Source organism: Nilaparvata lugens, chromosome 8 (assembly GCF_014356525.2).
Source record: "Nilaparvata lugens isolate BPH chromosome 8, ASM1435652v1, whole genome shotgun sequence".
Classification (NCBI taxonomy): domain Eukaryota; kingdom Metazoa; phylum Arthropoda; class Insecta; order Hemiptera; family Delphacidae; genus Nilaparvata; species Nilaparvata lugens.
Genome location: NC_052511.1, coordinates 12,768,560 through 12,776,396, shown reverse-complemented (window position 1 = coordinate 12,776,396; position 7,837 = coordinate 12,768,560). Strand labels below are relative to the sequence as shown.

The 7,837-nt window shown below is 33.6% G+C and overlaps 1 protein-coding gene across 2 annotated transcripts in view; it reads left to right on the top strand.

Moving 5' to 3' along the window:
- LOC111050464 (adenylosuccinate lyase) overlaps positions 1 to 7,837 on the top strand; it is a 58,406-nt gene that overhangs the window by 24,040 nt on the left and 26,529 nt on the right. The gene's annotated exons all lie outside the window — the stretch shown is intronic.

Sequence of the window (7,837 nt, the reverse complement as noted above, 5' to 3'; positions counted from 1 at the left end):
TGGAATGTTTTTATTGTATTTTAAGGCTAGTTAAGGTTGAGATTGCTCCACATTTTTATTTAACTAGATTATTCTTAGAAACTTAGATTAGGCTTACAGGAAAACTGCTCACAACTTGTCAATTGATAAATTTGAGTTTTGTGGGAGAAAATATAATATTGAGAAAATAAAATTTAACCTCAACAATTGATTTGAAACCAGTGAATAAAAAAAAGCTTTTCATTTTAAATGCCACAAATTTTGAAATTTATTGAAATAACGAGAATTCGAGATAGGTACCCGTATCGATTGTTGCAATATTATTATATTAGTACCTGGTGAACTCACTTAAGTAACGAACATCAAAATACATGGAATTGAGCGAGAACTATGATTGGTAGTAAAATTACCAATCTAGAAGAAGGAATGCTTTAGATAAGCCACTTCCACAATGAGCTGTTCATACAAACGTCATAGCAAAGGCGAAAACGGCTCCTTTTGGCCAATGGCATTCGTCCGCCCACTAGAGTCTAGGCCAGTAGCGTTCGTTCACGCTCTAGACCAATGGCACTCCTTCACCTTGATACGTCAGTCAACTATCAATCATAGCATCCGCTCAATAGTGCATAATATTCTGCTCCATGTCACTTTAATTTTAGTAAACCAAGGAGCATTGATTGATTATAATTTCAACAAACGAAAACGATATCTTGATATTTTTTATTTTTTTTAGGCTTGTGATGTGTTTGAATAATTTTAGTCAATATGGGTAACATACTACATTTATTTCACCTTTGCTGATCTAAAAAAAAAAAATGAATTGAAGACTAATCCGTCCGAGTCTTACAAAAATTTAACTAGATTTTATTTTATTAATTTTAGTACCGATGGTTTTTGTTTTTCTTCTAACGTAGCTTGGATTTTGCTTGCAATATTTTTCAATGAGAAATGATTCCAATATACATGCCTGATTATGGATTCGGGAAACCATTCGCTGATAATATAGTTGCAATAAAAGCAATAATCAATTTTCATCAATAGAAATTATTCATTTCATTTCGCATTCGATTTGCATGGCATTTGATTAGAGTAACAAATCGACGATGGAGAAAATCAGCACCCAAACAACACAAATAGAATACAATAATGAGAAACCATCAATACCGAATTATTCTCCATCAGACGACATAGTTCTCCCTAGTTTTCTTATTGTTGAATTTCGTTGACATTTTCCCGGTGTCGCAACACTGTCCAATTCCAGATAATAGGAAAATCTAGGAGACTTTCACATTCTAATTAATTAGGCTGGAAGCTGTGAACTGTGTAGTTTACAGTCTATGAAAAGCCCACTACAAAAACGGGCTAGACTCTACATTGAGACTCACTCAGAACTGTCAGCATTCTTTTTAAATAAAACCAATGCCTCCAATTCAAACAATGCTGACTGAAATGAATCTCATTGCAGTTGTTTCGACCCATTTCTGCGTTCGATTCTATCGGTTACGGTAACATATATATATAATATAGATATTTATAGTCGAATAAATAGGTATAAAATAGACTCCAGATCTATAGGTATACTAAGTGGGGCGAACGCGTTGACATCCGTGGTTTTTCACGTCTCTGTGATTCGTTCTTTCATGTCGTGTCTAGTTGCCGCTTTCTACGGTCTGTGTTCGAAAGGAGTGAGAAACAATTATAGGGAACCAGCCTGTGATAGAGAGAGAAAGAATGCTTTAGTCGAGCGTAGCAAAACTGAAAATTGGTCACAGATCGGTTCTGTTCCCTCTCTAGTTTTACTGCATTCTTATCGTACTTCCCCAGATTCCTTCTTCGTTCTTTCTTTCCCTCTGTTTTCTCCCATATTCATGATTTCATACTTTCCTTCAAAACACAGATTTCAAATTTCTCCCCCTCTTCTGACACTATACTCCCTTTTTTGAAAATTCATTCTCGTTTGATTTTCCAATTTTCTCCTCCCACCCTCTCCAACTGCACTCTTTCTTTCCCAGGTTCTTCAATCTTTCTACATTCTCCCTTTGCCTCTATTATGAGATTTCTCCAATATTCATGACTTCCATACACCTTCAACATACAATACAGATTGAATAAGTAATCAGAAATTTGAAGTGTTTAGTTTTCAATGTAAAGGGTATGAATTTTATCTAATTTGAAACACCATTCCTTCCTTTCCTTGTCAATTCAATAACTATCGAATGAATAAAATTGACTATAGGATGATTTACTATTGGTCATCTAAATCATAGCTTACAATATTTACAAAAATGTCTTTCCTGTACTTCAATTTACTTATGTGTGTACCTAAAAACTAGTACCTCTTACATCACTCCAATCTCTTGATTTGACAATTTCAATATAGTAAAAGAAAGTCTTGAAAAACATGATAGTTTTTAAACAAAATAGGATAAATATTGAAGGAGCTACCATTAAAGAACATGATATTAAGGTTATGCATTTCTTCCAAATATAAAACTCTGCTTGTTAGGGCGGTATTTTGAAAATCAATCAGACAACTGATAAAAATATCATTATAGTGGAATCAAAAAATCTTCCGACTGGAAGGGATATGCGGTGCAGAGAGATGGAGAACCAGTTCAGCCAATTAGAGTGATGAATAGAGTCATAGAAACTTGGCGGTTGCCAAGTTGATAAAACAGTCTCAGTCGATGTAGTGTTTTTAGAGAGGAAATGTATGCGTATAATGAGGTGTTGAACACTCACTAAAGCTAGTTACACAAACATCGATTCCTGTTTTTGCCGTCTTTATGAATTCTATCAGATCAAACGAAATTTGACAAACATCATCTGTTTCATCTAATAGAATTTATAAGGACGGCAAAAAAACGTACGAACAAAAATCGATGTTTATGTAGTTATCCTAGAAGATTACAGAACTCTGTCTGCTCTGGCACGGCTTGCGGCCACTGGATCTCTGCTCTACTCTGTTCCGCATATCCTCTGAGTTGGAAGATGTTTTAATTCCACTATAGCTTAGTTATGCGTATTCTGTAACTAACAATTATAAATAAATTATAATATAATGAGCTGGAGAATCGAATTCTCGGTTAATTAGTTGATTGAATTTTGCAAATCAAACACTGCTTATTGGATCTTGTTACACTCACAAATTGAAAAAAAAAAAATATTGCTATCTTTCGTATTCTCTATCCAACAATAATAATTCATTATTTGAGCTGGAGAAACGAATTGTTTGGTGTGAAACCGTGAATCCGTTGTTGGGATTGATGTTTTTTCGGCAGTTGTTCCGAACCGATTGAAGCGAGTGGCAGCATTCGTCACGCCTCTCAATGTGATCACCGACCTCTAGCCGTGAATAAATTACTGACAAATCAACGTGGTTTACGCTTCATCCTTCCAGCGGCTTTTTGTTGTTTTGTGACAACTGTCGTTTGAATCGCGCGAATCGAACAATTACACCTCAAAAACGGCAGACGCTCTCGAGTGACGCTTTCTTTTACAGTTCATCTGTTTGGACTTCCTGTTCGAGGGTGATGATGGAGATGAGAGGATATCCTCATCGGTAAGATGTTGAAGATGAGGAGAATATCCTCCTTGACAATAATGAAAATCACAAAGAAAACATGGTGTCAATGAGTGGTGAGGTGAGAGTTGTATTAAAATCTATGAAATTGGATGAAATTAATGAATAAAGTGACTTTATTTCCTTCTCGAAATAGCTCTACATGAGTAGAAATTTATAAGTTGAGATTTAAAACTGAAGAAAGTTTGGAGTACATACAATAACTAAGAATCTCTGTGATGGAATAACACATTCTCTATAAAATGAGGTAAGTTTTACTGTATGTTGCTCATGACTAAATACTAATACCTCGGTTCAGCTTGTAATATTGTCATTGTGAGTATTAGTTGAATATTGTTCTTTATTGTTAATGTATTATTCTACTGAACCTAGGAAGCTACGGATCATGACATTTAGCTTGGGACGTATTTAGATTTAGATAAATTGAGAAATCACCCGTGTCGTATGTCACCAACGAGGCTTCCACTACAAGCTTGGAAATTGCAGTTGGATGGAAAAAGAGACGTCGGGAGACTGAGGAAGCGGTGTACACCGGAACAGACTTTACAAGCCTAGTCCATGATGGATGATTATGATGATGATGATGGACTTATGAAGGGAGGGTGGGCTAAGGAGCGAGCCATCTTGTTGAACTCTAGCAAATGTAGGGACTAAACCAGAGACAGGTCGACAGGTGTGCTTTTTGAAGGGTCACTTTGAAGTCCCTATAAGACGCTTAGGTTTCTCAGAATCTGAGGTCCTTAAGGTTTTTAGCCCCATAGAGTTCTGTGAGCCGCTGACTAATCTGATATTAGGGGTCTTTGTGAGTGACTTTATGTTGACTTGAACCTTGAGCTAATTGGGATTCTGGGGGATTTAGAGTTTGATGTCCTTCCACTTCGGCCCTAAATATTACTTTAGAGCTCTTCAAGCTCGGGGTTTCTTGAATTAGGTATTACTCTCTTTGTTTAACATATTGCATATTTTCATTATTCATTATTTCATGCTTTCTAGTTTATATGATTTGCAGAATAAAAAAATATCTTATTCATGTTGTGTTATCATTTTAACATCATTTTTTTATTGTAACTTAACACAATCTAGAATCGAACATGTAAACTTTTTTTTTTAGTGTAATCGAACATGTAATTCACTATCTAAGAAGTAGCAGACTTAGTTTATTCATGGTATTGAAAGATGTTACCGAAAAACGGGTAATCTCCAAAGTAGCGAGTTGAAATATTTTATTCAAAACAATGACTTCGAAGCATTTGAAAGAAGTGCCTGGAAATATTGATTTTGCGAGAAGGATACTGTAAACAAAGTACGACAAAAATACGACAAGTTTGTCATGTTCTGAAAATATAATTGAAAATTAATTGTAATTTTATCATTGAAACTTTTGAATTAGATTTTATTTCTGATCGCTACGTCTTACGTCTTCGTATTCTTTGGGATCCTTTTAAAGCATTACATCACGTTTTCCATATTATTTTTGCATTTGTTTCGTCAGCTTAGGGTAAATGAACGCTAAATGTTTAACAATGAAACGCCAGTTATCATTGTCATGTAAATATTTTGTTGCGAAGTCAGGAAAGATGTTTGTTTGGAAAGTATGTCCTTCATTGGTTGTTATTTTTTGGAGTAACTTTCTATAGGTGCTTTATTAGCTGCTAATATTATGCATAGGAGTTGTTATCCTTGAAAAGTACCTACTGCATTAGTTTACAACTGCTTCTTACTTAATTTGATGTTTTAAGTACTGTCGAGTTTTTTTCAATAATTTTGTTGTTTTTGTTGTGGAACATGGTATATGTCGAAGAACTATTGCAAAATTATCCAAGTGATTCTCTTGGATAACATATCACACACTTGTGAACACATAAATTAATAAACCTTCAAAAAGATTCAAATGTAATTTTATCCATTTCAATATTAATTTGTTTATTTTATCAATTCATGTATCCTACAGCTTTACTACCTTGCTTTGTCAATTCTTTAGTTCCGATGTAAGACTTGAAAATGTATTATTTTCAACTTGTCTTTTTTAGCATGGCCCAAGCACATCAGAATCAGATATCTTTCCCCAAATTTCTTTGAGAAGAAAAATCTAAAAAATTATAATCTTTCAAATCAAATAAATTTTATTTTGCATCAAAACAAATATAATCTTATTCTCTGTTTTCGTCTCGCTTGTTTTCCTGAATAGCTTCTCATCAGTATCCTACATACATGTGAATGGAATTACTAAATACTAAAACTAACTTACTAAATCATGACATTTGTAGTATAAATTATTGTATAACTTTTTATTGCCTTGAGATTGGCACTTCTGGAACTGGAAATAATCGATGTTATATGTTAATGTTAATGTTAATCGATGTTATTCCAGTTCCAGAAGTGCCAATCTCAAAGCAATAAAAAGTTATACAATTTATACTACAAATGTCATGATTTAGTAAGTTAGTTTTAGTATTTAGTAATTCCACTCTCAGAGTGTGAAAACTACTAGGTCTAATGAAGACATTTATTTAGATTGTAATTTATACTCCGTGCCAGAACTACCAATGTCGACTTCGACTTCTGCACTTCTAGCACTCGCATTTCAGTATCGAAATGCCGTAGTTGGAAAATACAAGGTTAGCTTTCAAGCTGATTTGTGAGAAAGTTGATATTTTGACATAGGTAGTTCTTGCACCAAGCCACAGAATAATAAAAAAAGGTATTAATGCAAAAATGAATTATATTTCAACCCTAGAATCACAGTGATCAAGGTTGTAGGTAGTTAAAATCAATAATAATTCTGGAAGCCTGTTTATTTTTTAAAAATTTGGAAAATGCTAATCATGATAAATTTTTGATGAATATTTTTCACTTCATAACTTTAATCTCTTTTTGTATTTTAATCCTGGTTATTCATTAAATTCTATTTCTCATTTTTTACCAACTCATATTCCCAATTAAATTATAAATTGAAAATAATGATCATGATAATTCATGATCACTTAGTATCTTTTATATTAAATAATCTACCTATTATATATGTGAATAGTCCATTCACTTGTGAAAATAATGCTTAAAGGTAAAACTAAGAGCAGTTTAATCCAAACTATATATTTGTAACAATATATTTACAGTATGTCTGATCATGTTGTGTTGAAAAATTAAATAAATTTGGAAAAACTCTGTATAAAAATCTGGTGTGGTACACTCACACAACTTTCCTTGCTCATATTTGAAACTACGATCAGACTTCTGTATATGTGTATATATAATTGTGTATATGTGTTTTCAAGTGTGAATTGTGAAATTCGATGATTTTTTCAGTCGTCATTTTTTTAAAGTCGTCAAAACAGCTGTTCTACAGATGAAATATCTCGACTATGTGTTCTTTTTATGAACTGCGCTACCTACCTACCTCATGCACGAGAAGGAGGTTACTAAGTCCATTTCCCAAGGATGGGGTGGACCCCCATTGGTTTCCCAGAAAGGAGACTCATTCCAGTTGATAGAGCTGATAAATAACTATACAGGGTATGAATTTGAAAAAAATCGGTCAAGTTATTTTTGAGAAAATCGTGAAAAACATGGTTTTTTAGTAATTATCCGCCATTTTTCTCAAGAATATTACGGAGCTCCTGCAATTTTCCCAGAAAAAAACTCATGTCATTTGATAGAGCTTATGAATAGCTATCCATGGTATAAATTTGAAGAAAATCGTTAGAGCCGTTTTCGAGAAAACCGTGAAAAACATGGTTTTTTAGTCATTATCCGCCATTTTTCTCAAGAATATTACGGAGCTCATGGAATTTTCCCAGAAATGAGACTCATGCCAGTTGATAGTGCTTATTAATATCTATCCATGGTATGAATTTGAAGAAAATCGTTAGAGCCGTTTTCGAGAAAACCGTGAAAAACATGGATTTTTAGTCATTATCCGCCATTTTTCTCAAGAATATTACGGAGCTCCTGAAATTTTCCCAGAAATGAGACTCATGCCAGTTGATAGGGCTTATAAATAGCTATCCATGGTATAAATTTGAAGGAAATCATTAGAGCCGTTATCGAGATAACCGTGAAAAACATGTATTTTTAGTCATTATCCGCCATTTTTCTCAAGAATATTACGGAGCTCCTGATATTTTCCCAGAAATGAGACTCATGTCAGTTGATAGGGCTTATAAATTGCTATCCATGGTATAAATTTGAAGAAAATCGTTAGATTCGTTTTCGAGAAAAACGTGAAAAACATGGTTTTTTAGTAACTATCCGCCATTTTTTCCGCCATCTTGAATT